This window comes from Bombina bombina, chromosome 6 (assembly GCF_027579735.1).
Source record: "Bombina bombina isolate aBomBom1 chromosome 6, aBomBom1.pri, whole genome shotgun sequence".
Taxonomy (NCBI): domain Eukaryota; kingdom Metazoa; phylum Chordata; class Amphibia; order Anura; family Bombinatoridae; genus Bombina; species Bombina bombina.
Window position 1 is genome coordinate 893,992,155 of NC_069504.1, and position 17,646 is coordinate 894,009,800.

The 17,646-nt window shown below is 39.0% G+C and overlaps 1 protein-coding gene across 2 annotated transcripts in view; it reads right to left on the reverse strand.

The window, feature by feature from the left end:
* The window catches only part of FRMD5 (FERM domain containing 5), a 291,969-nt gene that overhangs the window by 129,232 nt on the left and 145,091 nt on the right, over positions 1 to 17,646 (reverse strand). The window lies entirely within an intron of this gene.

Here is a 17,646-nt window from a genome sequence, read left to right on the forward strand (position 1 = left end):
CAAGACATCCGACGCGGAGCATCCTCTTCATCCGACGGCCGACAACTGAATGAAGGTTCCTTTAAATGACGTCATCCAAGATGTTGTCCCTTCAATTCCGATTGGCTGATAGAATTTTATCAGCCAATCGCAATTAATATAGAAAAAATACTATTGGCTGATGCAATCAGCCAATTGGATTGAACTGGCATTCTATTGGCTGATTGGAACAGCCAATAGAATGCCAGCTCAATCCTATTGGCTGATTGGATCAGCCAGTAGGATTGAAGTTCAATCCTATTGGCTGACTGCATCAGCCAATAGGATTTTTTCTACCTTAATTCCGATTGGCTGATAGAATTCTATCAGCGAATCGGAATTGAAGGGACGCCATCTTGGATGACGTCATTTAAAGGAACCTTTATTCAGTCGTCGGCCGACGGATGAAGAGGATGCTCCGCGTCGGACGTCTTGAAGATGGACCCGCTCCGCGCAGGATGGATGAAGATAGAAGATGCCGTCTCTATTAAGACTTCTGCCCTTCTGGAGGACCACTTCTGCCCAGTTGGATGAAGACTTCTGCCCGTCTGGAGGAACACTTCTGCCTGGTTGGGTGAAGACGTCTCCCGGTAGGGTGATCTTCAAGGGTTTTTTAGTTTTTTTAGGATTGTTAGGTTTTTTTAAGGGGGGATTGGGTGGGTTTTAGAGTAGGGTTGGTTGTGTGGGTGGTGGGTTTTAATGTTGGGGGGCTATTTGTACTTTTTTTCAGGTAAAAGAGCTGATTACTTTGGGGCAATGCCCCGCAAAAGGCCCTTTTAAGGGCTATTTGTAATTTAGGGTAGGGTAGGGCTTTTTTATTTTGGGGGGCTTTTTTTATTTTGTTAGGGGGATTAGAGTAGGTGTAATTAGTTTAAAAATCTTGTAATTTATTTATTATTATCTGTAATTTAGTGTGTGGGGGGGGTTCGTACTTTAGATAATTTTATTTAATTGTAATTAATTTTATTTAATTTAGTAAATTTATTTAATTATAGTGTAGTGTTAGGTGTAATTGTAACTTAGGTTAGGTTTTATTTTACAGGTAAATTTGTCTGTATTTTAACTAGATAGTTATTAAATAGTTAATAACTATTTAGTAACTATTCTACCTAGTTAAAATAAATACAAAGTTGCCTGTAAAATAAAAATAAACCCTAAGATAGATACAATGTAACTATTAGTTATATTGTAGCTAGCTTAGAGTTTATTTTATAGGTAAGCATTTAGTTTTAAATAGGAATTATTTAGTTAATGATAGGAATTTTATTTTGATTTATTGTAATTATATTTAAGTTAGGGGGTGTTAGGGTTAGGGTTAGACTTAGGTTTAGGGGTTAATACATTTACTATAGTGGCGGCGACGTTGGGGGCAGCAGATTAGGGGTTAATAAATATAGGTAGGTGTCGGCAATGTTAGGGACGGCAGATTAGGGGTTAATCATATTTAACTAGTGTTTGCAATGCGGGAGTGCGGCGGTTTAGGGGTTAATATGTTTATTATAGTGGCGGCGATGTCTGGTTCGGCAGATTAGGGGTTAAACTATTTATTTTAGTGTTTGCAATGTGAGGGGGGCCTCGGTTTAGGGGTTAATAGGTAGTTTATGGGTGTTAGTGTACTTTTTAGCACTTTAGTTAAGAGTTTTATGCCACGGCGTTGTAGTGTAAAACTCTTAACTACTGACGTTTAAATGCGGTACCAGGCTTGACAGGAGAGGGTGTACCGCTCACTTTTGGTCAGACTCGTAATACTGGCGTTATGCAAGTCCCATTGAAAATATAGCATATGCAATTGACGTAAGTGGATTTGCGGTATTTCCGAGTCTAGGACCTCTTAACGCTGCTTTTTAAGCCTAACGCAAGACTCGTAATCTAGGCCAAAGTGATTTACAAATGGAAAGAGTGATTCTAACAAATAAGAGATGAGAGATAAATAAAAGCACATTTTTTTTTAAAATATATATATAGTACAGTAGTCACAAATTGTTTGTTCTCCATTGTGCAGGGAACTAAGAGAGGTGATTATACATTGATATTTAACACCTCTATATATCTGTTGAGGGTCCAGAGATGAAAAACAAGACAACACTCGTTTTTTCATATTCAAGAACATTAACTATTTGCAGCTTCTAAAACGAGCAGCACTGCACTGTATATCAGGTGAGCCTAGACGTCAGTGAAACAAAATTCTTAATTTAAAAAAATATATATATATATTTAGGGAACACAGTAAACATCATATTTAAAGGGACATTCTGGTCAAAATTAAAATGCACTTAGATGAATTACATATTTCCATAGAGAAATATTTACACTATACATATATTGTCAAAAATGCTTCTTGTAAACGTTATCATTGTTTTATTGTTAACATTTTTTCTGCATGTGAAGCATAGCTAGATATTCTCAGTGCACCAGCATTTTAACTACTGCAGCTGCTCAGAGCACCAGTGGGGCTTGTATCGGGTCAGCAATTATTCAAATAGAGTCATTACCAGATTATACCAGCACACATTAGGCTTTCTGAGCAAATGCTGCGTTTAAAATGCTGGTGAACGGTGCATAACTAAAGGGACAGTCTACTCAAGAATTGTTATTGTTTAAAAAGGTAGATAATCCCTTTATTACCCATTCCCCAGTTTTGCATAACCAACACCATTATATTGATATACATTTTATCTCTTTGATTACCTTGTATTTAAGCCTCTGCAGACTTCCCCCTTATTTTGACAGGCTTGCATTTTAGCCAATCACTGCCAACCTGATTCACAGGAGTGAGCTCAATGTTATCTATATGGCAAACATGAATTAGCACTGTATAACTAGGAAAATTCACTGAGAAAAGAGGCGGCCTTCAAGGGCTTAGAAACTAGCATATGGGCCTACCTAGGTTTAGCTTTCAACAAAGAATACCAAGAGAAAAAAGCAAATTTGATGACTGTCCCTTTAAGTACACTAATGAAACAGCTATAGCTTTGACTAAAAGCATTTTTGCTAATACATGTACAGTATAGTGCAAAAATGCTTCTATTCAAAACTGAAATGCACCTGTGTGGTCTGAACATGGATGGTCTAGTGTGTCTGAAATTTTCTCATAGGTGTCATCACATTCTCTGAGCATGTTACCAAGTCTTGCTGTTCTATCTCTCAAAATGTGAGCTGGCGAGTTTGTCTCAAAATATGCAATGTGCTTACTGCACTAATAGAAGAATACATGTATGAAAAACAGAAGCAACGGTAACATATGTTACTGCTGTTTGATTTGAATTTGCTTTAAAAATGTTCTTTTTAGTGCCAGCTGCTCCCTGGTACATTTACTCTCCCATAGTGCTTCATTACTTTTTATGGGAGGTAGCTCGCTACTTACCAGGAAGCAAATGAGGTTTGTCCATGTGAAGGTCGGTGTGATGATTTCACTCCATGCCAGCGAACTTTAGCCAGTTGGGCCCTGAATGTTCTCATATTCTTAAAGGGACAGTCTCCCCTTTAACATGTTCACAAAAATCAATTTTACCTGCTAGAGGGTATTAAATGGTATAGAAATAGTGCCTTTTCCTTTTTCTTTTTTCTTTTTTGTAATTTGAAATAGCTGCTTTTCCTGTTAAACTCTTAACCTATACTGAAAGTTTCAATATTACTGTAATGCCTACAGAAAAGCTATGCAAACAAACAGCTTTACAAGAAATTGTGGTGTGACAACTTTGTGCAGCAAATGTATCCCTGGTATATTCACAGTCATTTTTTAAGGCAAATGGTGTAAACAAATCAGGCCTGTTTCATGTAAGAAATATCTTCCTGACTTCCGGTAGGTGGAGCAGCGTTGAAGCAGCAGAGACAGAGAGCTCCGACTGCAAGGCAACAATAAAAGCCATTATCGCCGCAGATATTGCTCCCACGTCACACCCTTATACAGCTGCAACCCCACTAACACCCAGGGAGCAGTCTGTATCGGCTTAAACAGCGTGAGGGGTATTATAGCTAAACCCCAGCCTCAGTACAGCAACACAGCAAAATAGCGAGAAAGTGCCAGCGCCATCTTGCCTAGGGGGCAGAGAAGAGTCCTGCATGCCGACATTGAAAAAACGGCCAAACTTTTACAGCTTCACATTAAACTCCTGAGTGGAGGGAAACAACCGAACGTATCCAGGATTATAAACAGTGAGTTACAAAACTGGCAGCAGCTGCTGACCGGCTCTTCAACGTAACTATATATAACTGCTGCACTATAACACTTGCCTTATAGGCTTAGGATATAGCATACGGTAGAGACATTGGAGGTACTCTGTGCTGGACCAAGAAGTTCTAATGCTCTCTAATTGAGTTAAACCTTGAGGCTATACTCACTAGTGTGGCACCTTGAAACAAAGTCATCTTTTTGGATTAACCTTAACTGTGCCAATATAATAACTGCTCCTAGTGTGCTGCAATCTTAACATAGCAGAAATTCTACTACAACCTGTGACCCTACAATCGCTACCAATCAAATAGGGGTCTTATAGAGTGGCAATAACGCTTGAAACACATCCATATAGGGCATTTTCTCCCCATATTTGGGACCCACAAGGACACTTATAATTCATAACTGGCTGGCTTACAATCTGCCTGCACTCCCCACTAATGAAAGTGAATAAATATTTTCAAAGGCTTTCTTCTTTGCCAGCTAACACCATGAGTCATAGAGGTACATGCAGAGATCACCCCCCCCCCCATATCGAGGGCCATACTATTCCACCTGGGGACCAAAATCAACTTATGCAAGACCTCAAGTCCTTCTTTTTACCCAAGATGGAATCCTTGCCAGCGGGAATGGATACACTGACAAGCGAGGTCCGACAATACTTAACCTGTTTAACTAATGCTGAAGGGAGGATCTTAGAAGTAGAAGATAGGCAAACAGAGGTGAGCCATTCAATTCAACAGCTACTTAGAAGCAACAAACTCTTACAAGAATGGGTCGACGACCTAGAAAATCGAAGTTGCCGTAACAACCTACGCATAGTAGGAATTCCTGAAGGAGTTAAAGGCAAGGATCTTCTAGCCTTCACTGCCCTGATCTTTCCTAAGCTGATAGGTATACCGCAGGATATACTACCTATTGACGTGGAAAGAGCCCACAGAGTTGGACTAGAATGCAATCTAGAGAACGATAAATCTAAACCCAGCAAGTAATTTTTAAATGCCTCAACTTCCAAGAAAAACTGAGAATTCTTCACACCTACAGATCACAGAAAGAGGTAAAATACGAAGGCAATCCCCTCCTACTTTTCCAAGACTTTTCATCGGAAGTCACAAAACTCTGGAAAGACTTTGCACCAATTTGCTCACGTCTGTACAGCCAAGGCCATCAAGCTGCTCTACTTTATCCCGCCAAGTTATGTTTACAAACCACTTCAGGCCCCAGGTATTTCCACTCCCCTCAGGCGGTGGAAACCTATCTAACCACGGAGAGGCTCCAAGAAGTTGGCTGAAACAAGCACCCCATGAGGATCATGTAAATATAAACTTGATAATCCTTTATCCTTATTTGAATTGACCTATGTCCACTCGGACTTCTTAATAATGTGTCAGTTTGATGCCTGTTTAACTGACTATATTAAACTATTATGTCATAATGTGAATTGCTCCTTCACTTTTTTGTTTGTGGGAGGCTATTGCTGGACTAATGTACTTTATGCCCCCACACTGTCTCTTAGTTATATATTGGTATGTTTATTTCCATTAATATGTTTAATATATATTTATGCACCACTACCTACTATAGCTTTTGAGGTCCCACGACATGTAGATGCAGCTCTACCCTTCCCTATGAGGAAAATCCCCCCACATATAGCATCTAGTATTCGCTTCGGTTCTATAGAACTATGTCCTTCTATGATGTACCTATACACTCTGAACTTCGGAAGTCACACCATATTTTTGTCTAATTCCCAACTGCTGGTTGTTTATATTACCTTCACGGTCCCTAACATTTCTACAACACGGAAGGTGTTGCTCCTAAATCTTCAGTGCCCCCCCTTACATTCATAATATAAGGTTATAGATGACACTTAAGATGATTTCCTGGAATATAGGGGGAGTTAACTCTCCAGTGAAAAGCAAATCTATTTTATCCCTTTTAAAAAAAAAATTGGCTCTGACATTGCACTGCTACAAGAGACACATCCGATTAATACAGAGCATGACAAGTTACAACGAGACTGGGTGGGAACAATATCATACCTCTCTCATACTAGTTCTAGTAGGGGACTAGCCATCTTGTTTAATAAAAATCTACAAGTAGACATACTTTACACCCATAAAGACATTGAAGGCAGATTTCTTATATTGAGAGCGAAAATGAATAACGTAGAATACACTCTATGCAATATTTATGCACCAAATTCTAAAACTATTTCCTTCTGGGATAAGTTAACTGAAGCACTGACCCCATTAATCCCAGACTCAAGACATACTCTGGTAAATTTGAAAACAGAGTGTTTAACAAACTACACGTAGACCTGGCGGTGTGCGACATTTGGAGGAGGAGGCATCCAACGGATAGAGATTATACTTGCTTATCAAAGACAGCCTGATCTATGTCCAGAATAGATATGTTTTTAATTTCTGAACCCTTAATACCACAAATTAGACATGAAAAAATACATGACATACTACTGTCTGACCATGCCCCTATAGAAATTATAATCCAGCACCACTGGCCCAGACCAAACAGAAATATACTCAGATTACCGATTTACCTATACAATTCTGAAGCTTTCCAAAAATATTTAACACAATGTTGGAATGATTTTTACACTGACAACCAACAACATCTTAACAACCCTCAACTGTTCTGGGAGACCGCAAAAGCTTATGTGGCTAACCTAAGACACAAAGCTCACCAAAAGTATAATAATCTTCAAAAAAACATAGAACAATCATATAAAACATATTGTGACCATAACAAAATAGCATATGAATCGTTCCTTCTAGCTAAAGAAGAGTTGGATGCTTTCCTAAAGCAGAGGACAGCCTCTGCTCTTTTAAAAACAGCAGGCAAATATCACAGATTCTGAAACAGATCAGGTAGATTGTTAGCCTCCCTAGTGAACAAACGCACCACAAGAAAAGAAGTAACAGGTTTGAGATTTCAAGGCAAAACATATAAAACTCCTACAGATATAGCGCAATGTTTTGCAGACTATTTTAAATGACAATACACTAAACAGCCAGCAGCGTCAACCGAGACACTGAAGGCTTTCTGGCAGTCTGTCTTGCTGCCCCAACTCACTAATGAACACTTAGACTCCTTGAATGCACCTATATCGGCAGACAAACTACAATACACCATTAAGTCCTTAGTACTAGGGAAGGAGGTGGGTCCCTATAATTTTAGAAAACCTAGAACTGTTTGGTAAATTTTCAGGCTACAAAATTAATAAGATGAAATCGGAAATATTATGGCTTTACCGACATACACCATATACAACATCCTACCCCTTTATAGACTTAGCCAACTCTCTCGCATATATAGGCAGCGGCCTACACAAAAACCCACATAGACTATACAAATTGAACATTACAAAACAATGCAAATCACTTCACACTCAGCTATCCAACTGGAAAAATTTCCCCCCAAATCTCACAGGCCGCATAAACCTGCCTAAGGTGTCACTACTCCCAAAACTCATCTATCCACTGCTTATGTTGCTGCTTCTAATTACTAAGAAAGATATAAAAGACTTAGAGAGGGCTATTGGACAATTCTTGTGGAAAGGGAAAAAACCCAGAATAGCCGCACGCAAACTTCATCTTATGTGAACAGGGGTGTGAGTTTGTCAAATATTAAAGGGACAGTCAAGTCCAAAAAAAACTTTCATGAATTAAATATGGAATGTCATTTTAAACAACTTTCCAATTTACTTTTATCACCAATTTTGCTTTCATCTCTTGGGGGTCTATTTAACAAGGGCCAAATGGCCCCCTGTTCCCCTTGTTTGCATGCGAGCCTTCAGGCTCGCCTGAAACAGGAGTTAAGAAGCAGCGGTCTTAATACTGCTGCTCATAAACTCATACGCCGCCTCTGAGGCGGGGTATAGCAATCTGCCCGATCATGTACGATCGGGCTGATTGAAACCCCCTGCTAGCGGCCGCAAATCTGCAGGGGGCGGTATTGCACCAGCAATTCACAAGAATGCCTCTAATCTGAATGCATTTTGACCACTAAAGGGCATTAGTTCATGTGTTTCATATAGATAACATTGAGCTCATGCATGTGAAATTACCCTGGAGTGAGCACTGATTGGCTAAAATGCAAGTCTGTCAAAAGAACTGAAATAAGGGGGCAGTTTGCAGAGGCTTAGATACAAGGTAATTACAGAGGTAAAAAGTGTATTTCTATAACAGTGTTGGTTATGAAAAACTGGGGAATGGGTAATAAAGGGATTATCTTTCTTCTTAAACAACAAAAATTCTTCTGTTGACTGTCCCTTTAAATACTACAATTGGGCCACACTGCTGAGACTTGTGACAGATTGGCAACTTAACTCAGCACAATTTTACGACCCAAATCTCGAAGAGGCTATAGTCTCGCCTTGTACACAAACCAAAGCAACACTATTCTATCTCCCATATTGCCCAAGGAATGAATTACCAATACAGGTTAAAAATAACATACTATATTAGAGATCCACTTAAGATTTGGTCGCAGGCTCATAGGCTATTAAAACTTCCACAATCCTCTCCCAAATGTATTCCCCTTAGGGGCAATAAAGACTTCCCTGCAGTAGATAAACATGCTCTTTTCCGTGTTTGGAGGGAGAGGGGATTGCGAAAGGTGGGGGTGCTTGACCCTTTGTTGCACATTGTCAGGTCATTTCAAGTACTGAAAGATAGATTTAACATTCCAAACAACCACTTCTAAACAAGAGAGCTAGAAATAACTCACCCAAACTTCTGGAGCACCGCTCCATTCACTATATCACAAATGGCATTTGGCTTGGGTCGTTTCTCCATTTCAGATTTTTACCAAGAACTTTTTAGAACACACACTGTGGACATCCAAACTGACTTTTTACAGAAAATGCACCTAGACACTGCCAGTACCACTACAATCCACAATTTAAAAAAAAGCCTTACAAAAGCTAAGAAGGCAACGTCATCACTAACATTGAGAGAGGCCAAGGTCAGACTGATCAATAGAGACTATATTACACCTAGTAGATGAAATAAGTGGAACCCAGGTTCTTTAAATATGTGTGTTAAATGCCAGTATTATAATCCCTCTATGAACCACTATTTCTATGAATGCCCAATGACCAAACGTTTTTGGGGGCGTCTCCAATACTGGCTTAAAATAACCTTGAAGATAGAGCTTCAATATGACATTACCAGCATATACCTTTTTAACTGGACCAATATTAATAGTAAACTGCACCCTCTACTAACCCCATTTACCCTAATCGCTAGACAGTGTATCCTAACTCTATGGTGCTCCCCAAACTCTGGCACAATTTAAGCGTCCCCTCTATAAGCATTTGTTCATCGAACAGCATGATGTGATATTGGAAGCCAAGCACAGATTGCCCAATTTCCTGAAAAAATGGGGACCCATCCTGACAAGCAGCAACGGGTACTTAAACCTTTTGCACAACATGAGATATTGCTATCAGCAGCCCTTAGAGGAGAATGGACGGTGCTTTATGAGAACCTTAAATCCCTTAACTCAGGCCATAACCCAGAGGAAATACTTATTGAATCCTTTTTTTAATTTGCACCTACTTGACCTCTCTCTCTTAGTGGTACATTGTTATTGTTATTGAACTACTGTTCATACTGTTGTTGTTAATTTGTTTAAGGCTTAATGTGATTTATGTTCCTAGAATGTTAAAATAGAGAAGAACCCTCTAAAGGGATACCATGGTATCACCTTCTTATTCTGGATCCAACACCATATTAGAATCCATTGATGAAGAGATATAAGTCCAAGCTTCATTACAGTCCTTACATAAACACTTAATTTCATACCTATCATTTGATGTATACTTATGTAGCAAGACTGTTGCACTCATAGCACTCATGAACATATACTTAAAGCACTTATCAAATACATAACAAGCCTCTCTAGCTAATTGTACCTGTAATATGTTGTATGTTTTATTTAGGTTTATTTAGGTTTTCTGTATAATAATTACACATTTTGAGGAACCCTTGCAGGTAGTTATCTTGGTGTTGTCCTCATATATTCATTTTACTTTGCACCATCAAGAATCTTTATCTTACTGTACCAAGAACGTTCATGTAATGCATTTGAAATGTACATGACAATGTCTTCTTATTTTGGATGCCTGTAATGTGTTTTCTCAATAAAAAAGAAAAAAAAAAGAAGAAGTATCTTCCTCCAGATACACCTTGTTGTGTAGACAAGGATTTTTGCATAGTCTAAGGACAATGCCATGTAGCCTTTGATTGGTGTATAATAGAGACACAACACACTAGTGGCCTATTCATAAAAATTGGGATGAATCAGTGTGGTGTACAGTGTTAGCCATCCCTGCAACAATCACCAGTGTGTCACAGAAAGGGTTAACTGACACAGTCTACCCACTCCAGGCAAGTCTGTGACTTAGCTCAGTGGGTGCAAGGGTTAGCAAACACTCTCTAGTCTGTACTAGACCTAGAAAAATTCCCAAACTCTCCTTTAATAACATCCATACAATCTCTGCTGCCACCACTTTAATATTATTATATGGGAAATACTAAGGAAAACAGACTAACAGATTAAAAACACAAAAACACAATTGAGCAAAAATCTATCTAAAAACACAATACTGTTATTACTAATCTCTTTAACGAGGTTCAAATATTAGACAAAGGCAAAAATCGAATAAATTAACATTTATTATGAACAAAAAAGAGTCACAGTGCATTTATATAAAAACAAGGCTTGCACAAACAAAATTACACACAGCAACAGTTTAAAATAAAAAGGAAAAATATTACAGAACCTATAAGTTTACCAGAATAGCCTCTGTTCCAGTGAGATGGAATAAAGAATAGCTAAACACACTGTGAATGCAGCCTCCCATGTAGAATAAATATCAAAATGGTGTAATGTACTTACAGAGTATTAGCAAAGTTTTTAAGAACAGATACAGAAATCAAAATAAGAGGCTGGATTAATGATATCTAATCATTTACGTCCATAGCATTTGAAATGGTGAAAATTGCCCCAAAGTTAAAATGAAAAAAAAAAATCAAAAGACAGTCTACTTGTTTATTCTACTAAATGTCCCTCTTAGCTATTGAACTCTTTAGAGGTATTTTCTAACTAAGTTGGCCAACTATATGGGGTTGACGCTGTCCTATCTGCCCTCTACACTGTGGCATGAATGAGTGTAGAGTAACATATTAACAGTGTACAACAAATGACAAAAAATGTGTTATAACATGGTAAAGATTGATGATTTGGGATATACATTTCATTACTGTAATAAAAAAGCACTGAGCAGTGGGTTGCTAAGAGACAGCTACAATAGCTCCATTCAGTTTCTTGCCCATACCCAGTACAAGAATTATGCTGCAAAAATCATGGGGCAATAGAACCTAAAGGGACATGAAACCAATTTTTTTCTTTAGTGATTTAGAAAGAGCATGCAATTTTTAACAACTTTGTAATGTACTTCTATTATCGAATTTGCTTTTTTATATACAGATATCCTGAAAAGCATATCTAAATAGGCTCAGTAGATGCTGATTGGTGGCTGCACATAAATGTCTTGTGTGATTAGCTCACCTATGTGCATTGCTATTTTTTTAACAAAGGATATCTAAAGAAAGAAGCAAATTAGATAATATAAGTAAATTGGAATGTTGTTTTCAGGGGTTCCCAGACCGCGCCCCAGCCCACCAGACTGGCGTCGGTCGTGACAATGACCTATTCTGGTCTGCGGAAGCTCATTCCCTGTGACAGGTTGTCCAGGGTCAGCCACCAACGGAGTGAATCTCTGGTTATTTGATCTACTTGTATCGTCGGAGACAAGTCTGTATAATCCCCATTCCACTGTCTGAGCATGCACAGGTGCAATGGTCTTAGATGAATTCGTGCAAAAGGAACTATGTCCATTGCCGCAACCATCAAACCTATTACTTCCATGGACTGCGCTATGGAAGGAAGAAGAACAGAATGAAGTACCTGACAAGAGCTTAGAAGTTTTGATTTTCTGGCCTCTGTCAGAAAAACCTTCATTTCTAAGGAAACTATTATTGTTCCCAAGAAGGGAACTCTTGTTGACGGGGACAGAGAACTTTTTTCTATGTTCACTTTCCACCTGTGAGATCTGAGAAAGGCTAGGACAATGTCCGTATGAGCCCTTGCTTTTGACAGAGACGACACTTGAATCAGGATGTCGTCCAAGTAAGGTACTACTGCAATGCCCCTTGGTCTTAGCACCGCTAGAAGGGACCCTAGTACCCTTGTGAAAATCCTTGGAGCAGTGGCTAATCCGAATGGAAGTGCCACAGGTAATGCTTGTCCAGAAAGGCGAACCTTAGGAACCGAAAATGTTCCTTGTGGATAGGAATACGTAGGTACGCATCCTTTAAGTCCACCGTGGTCATGAATTGACCTTCCTGGATGGTAGGAAGGATCGTTCGAATGGTTTCCATTTTGAATGATGAAACCCTTAGAAACTTGTTTAGAATCTTGAGATCTAAAATAGGTCTGAATGTTCCCTCTTTTTTGGGAATTATGAACAGGTTGGAGTAAAAACCCATCCCTTGTTCTCCTAATGGAACAGGATGAATCACTCCCATGCTTAACAGGTCTTCTACACAGTGTAAGAATGCCTGTTCGAAGATAATTGAGACCCGTGGAACCTTCCCCTTGGGGGTAGTTCCCTGAATTCCAGGAGATAACCTTGAGAAACTATTTCTAGCGCCCAAGGATCCTGAACATCTCTTGCCCCAGCCTGAGCAAAGAGAGAAAGTCTGCCCCCCACCAGATCCTTCCCAGATCGGGGGCCAACACTTCATGCTGTTTTGGTAGCAGTGGCAGGTGACTTGGCCTGCTTACCCTTGTTCCAGCCTTGCATCGGCCTCCAGGCTGGCTTGGTTTGAGAAGTATTACCCTCTTGCTTAGAGGGTGTAGAATTTGAGGCTGGTCCGTTTCTGCGAAAGGGACGAAAATTTGGCTTCTTTTTAGCCTTAAAAGACCTATCCAGAGGAAGGGCGTGGCCCTTTCCCCCAGTGATGTCTGAAATAATCTCTTTCAAGTCAGGGCCAAACAGTGTTTTACCCTTGAAAGGGATGTTAAGCAAAAGCGCTCTGCGCGCCACGATAGCAAACCCTGAATTATTCGCCGCTAATCTAGCTAATTGCAAAGCGGCCTCTAAAATAAAAAAGAGTTAGCCAATTTAAGAGCTTGAACTCTGTCCAAAACCTCCTCGTACGAAGATTCTTTATTGAGCGACTTTTCTAGTTCTTCGAACCAGAAACACGCAGCTGTAGTGACAGGAACAATGCATGAAATTGGTTGTAGAAGGTAACCTTGCTGAACAAACATCTTTTTAAGCAAACCCTCTAACCTTTAATCCATAGGATCTTGAAAGCACAACTATCTTCTATAGGAATAGAAGTGCGTTTGTTTAGAGTAGAAACCGCCCCCTCAACCTTGGGGACTGTATGCTATAAGTCCTTTCTGGGGTCGACTATAGGAACTAATTTCTTAAATATAGGGGGAGGACAAAAGGTATGCCGGGCCTTTCCCACTCCTTATTTACTATGTCCGCCACCCGCTTGGGTATAGGAAAAACATCGGGGGGCACCGGAACCTCTAGGAACTTGTCCATCTTACCTAATTTCTCTGGAATGACCAAATTGTCACAATCATCCAGAGTAGATAATACCTCCTTAAGTAGTGCGTGGAGATGTTGAAATTTAAATTTAAAAGTTACAATATCAGGTTCTGCTTGTTGAGAAATTTTCCCTGAATCTGAAATTTCTCCCTCAGACAAAACCTCCCTCCTGGCCCCTTCAGATAGGTGTGAGGGTATGTCAGAACAGATATCATCAGCGTCCTCTTGCTCTTCAGTGTTTAAAACAGAGCAATCACGCTTTCTCTGATAAGTAGGCATTTTGGAAAAAATGCATGCAATAGAATTATCCATTACAGCCATTAATTGTTGTATGGTAATAAGTATTGGCGCACTAGATGTACTAGGGGCCTCTTGTGTGGGCAAAACTGGTGTAGACACAGAAGGGGATGATGCAGTACCATGCTTACTCCCCTCATTAGAGGAATCATCTTGGGCAATATCATATCTATGGCATTATTATCCCTACTTTGTTTGGACATTATGACACAAATATATCACATATATTTAAATGGGGAGACACATTGGCTTTCATACATATAGAACATCGTTATCTGATGGTTCAGACATGTTAAACAGGCTTAAACTTGTGAACAAAGCACAAAAAACGTTTTAGAATAAAACCGTTACTGTCCCTTTAAATTTCAAACTGAACACACTTTATTACTGAATATGTGAAAAAGTATGAAGGAATTGTTCAAATTTCACCAAAATTTCACCAAAATTTCACCACAGTAACTTAAAGCCTTAAAAGTATTGCACACCAAATTTGAAAGCTTTAACCCTTAAAATAACGGAACCGGAGCCGTTTTTACATTTAACCCCTATACAGTCCCAGGTATCTGCTTTGCTGAGACCCAACCAAGCCCAGAGGGGAATACGATACCAAATGATGCCTTCTATAAGCTTTTTCAGTGGTTCTTAGCTCCTCACACATGCATCTGCATGCCATGCTTTCCAAAAACAACAAGGCTCTGTCTATGACTAGAAAAGGCCCCCAGTGAAAAAGGTGTCCAATACAGTGCCTGCCGTTTTTATTAAAACAATCCCCAAGATTTAACAACTATTAAAAGTAATAATCTGCCAAATATACTTAGTAAAGTAATCGTTTTAGCCCAGAAAAATGTCTACCAGTTTTTTAAGCCCTAATGAAGCCCTTTATTCTTTTACTTAAACTAAGAAAATGGCTTACCGGTTCCCATAGGGAAAATGACAGCTTCCAGCATTACCGAGTCTTGTTAGAAATGTGTCATACCTCAAGCAGCAAAAGTCTGCTCACTGTTTCCCCCAACTGAAGTTAATTCCTCTCAACAGTCCTGTGTGGAAACAGCCATCGATTTTAGTAACGGTTGCTAAAATCATTTTCCTCTTACAAACAGAAATCTTCATCTCTTTCCTGTTTCAGAGTAAATAGTACATACCAGCACTATTTTAAAATAACAAACTCTTGATTGAAGAATAAAAACTACATTTAAACACCAAAAAACTCTAAGCCATCTCCGTGGAGATGTTGCCTGTACAACGGCAAAGAGAATGACTGGGGAAGGCGGAGCCTAGGAGGGATCATGTGACCAGCTTTGCTGGGCTCTTTGCCATTTCCTGTTGGGGAAGAGAATATCCCCACAAGTAAGGATGACGCAGTGGACCGGACACACCTATGTTGGAGAAAGAGGTTCGATGGAGAGTACATGGGTTTACTATTTTTCAAGGATTATGTTTGCATTTCATGTCATTATGTTTTATTCATAATGTATAAATTGTGCATTGGCAATATGTTGTATCACCCAGATGCTACTGTTTAGACATATGCTTATGTCAATGATTGCTTTATAACCTTACTAGTGTTTATATACTGTATAACCTCAATAAAAACTGTTTAAAAAAAAAACAATTGTATAAAACAAGGAGGTTGTGTCCCTTCCCTCTTCGGCAGCTATGTCCTACAACAGCTATGTCCTACAACAGCTATGTCCTACAACAGCTATGTCCTACAACTGGTCTGGATGCAATTTACGTAGTTTGTCTGCTGCCAGCTTCATTCACTGAACAGCATTCCGCTGACTTTTTCTTCTTTGGCAGCTTGAGTCTACTGTTTTCCGCTTTAGATACCACATTTACTACATTTATATAGTATTAGATTTATTGTGCCTGATATGCAAGCTATAAAGCAACAATAAAATGCTCTAACATATTGGACCTTTTCACTTTTAATGCCCTATTATTTTATTTTAAAGTGATGGTAAATCCTATATTTTCAAAAACGCTAGTTTTTACCCTCATTAACGATAAAGGCCACCTTCATTCATCAGTTTAAAAAAAATGGATGATAAGTTGCCTTCATTTTGCCGTGGCTCCACTGTTTAGCTAAGAGGCTCTGACAGCCCACGGCACGTCTAATTTTTTTATGAGGTGACATTTCCACCTCTTACCCAATAGCCATGCGTGCCGATCAGCATTATGCTTCATTCTGTTAGTATCCTTTGTTCAAAGGCTCTGGAGCAGAAGTGCATTACTGGGCGCTAGCTACTGATTAGTGGCTGCACATACAGTATATATCTTTTGTAACTGTCTCACTTCGGGCCTGATGATCTAAAGGTCTCTGGGTTAGTGAAATTATCAAGAATGCTTCTATTTCTTGTGTGGAATTATCTAAAGCCAATAATTGAACCATTCACACAAAAATACACGACTTGCTGTCATGGTCTAAGAAAATGTAAATATTGCAAAAGAAAATATGCACAGAAATATATATATTTTTTCCATTTTATATGAAAGTGCACATATATATAGTAGGTATATTCCTTCTAACTATAGAGCTGTATCTGTAAAGCTGTAGGAGTCACATGATCATAATATCAACGGGCAGAAGCATCTAATTAGAACATCCCTAATATAACTGTATAAATTACTTGCTAATTAAATGTTATATAAATATACGCAAGCATTAATTTGTTTCAGAACTGCTTTGTCTTGGGAATGTTTATGCATTTAACCCTTTCGTGACAGGGTTAAAGTGTCTACATCGGAACACCTGTTCCGATGTAGACAAATTGAAACTACGCGATCGTGCATACGATCGCAAGATTTCAATTATTGGATCGCATCTGGGGGGCGTCCCTACAACCCTAGGAACGCCCTCCAGACCGCGATCAAGTCCTTGAAGCGCAGAAGGCTTCAGGACAGCCGTTTGATATGACGTTCTATTCCGTCATAACGGCTTTAAAGCCCAGTGTAAATATGACGGAATAGAACGGCATAACGGCGTTAAAAGGTTAATGGTGCTATTTTTAATATATGTTGTTAAAAAGAATGATTCAGAACAAGGGTGTCTGGACACCTCAGAGTGTCACAGCAAATAAGTACGGAAGGTGATGCGTTACCTAATGTGCAAGAAATCTTTGAAAAGGTTTTCAAAAGTATGAACATTTGCTAAATACTGTATAGATTTTATCTCTAGCTTTGTATGAGGATAATTTTAAGTTTAGAATTAATATAAAGTAGTATTAAAACATTGAAGTCAGTGAGCAGCGTCTGTAGCACAATATGGGCTTCATTTATTAAAGGGACAGTAAACATAGGTTTTTTCATTTTATTTTTCAAAATGCCTCATGCAAATAGGACAATCTAGCGGCATTTCACATTTTAAAACTATTTCTAACATTATTAAAATCATCCACTAACCTTACTTACAGGGAGTTAATGCAGACCGCCCAATGCTGGTTATGTCTAATGATATTTTTCCTATTCTTCATCTTCCTAACCAATCCCCTATGTATTGATC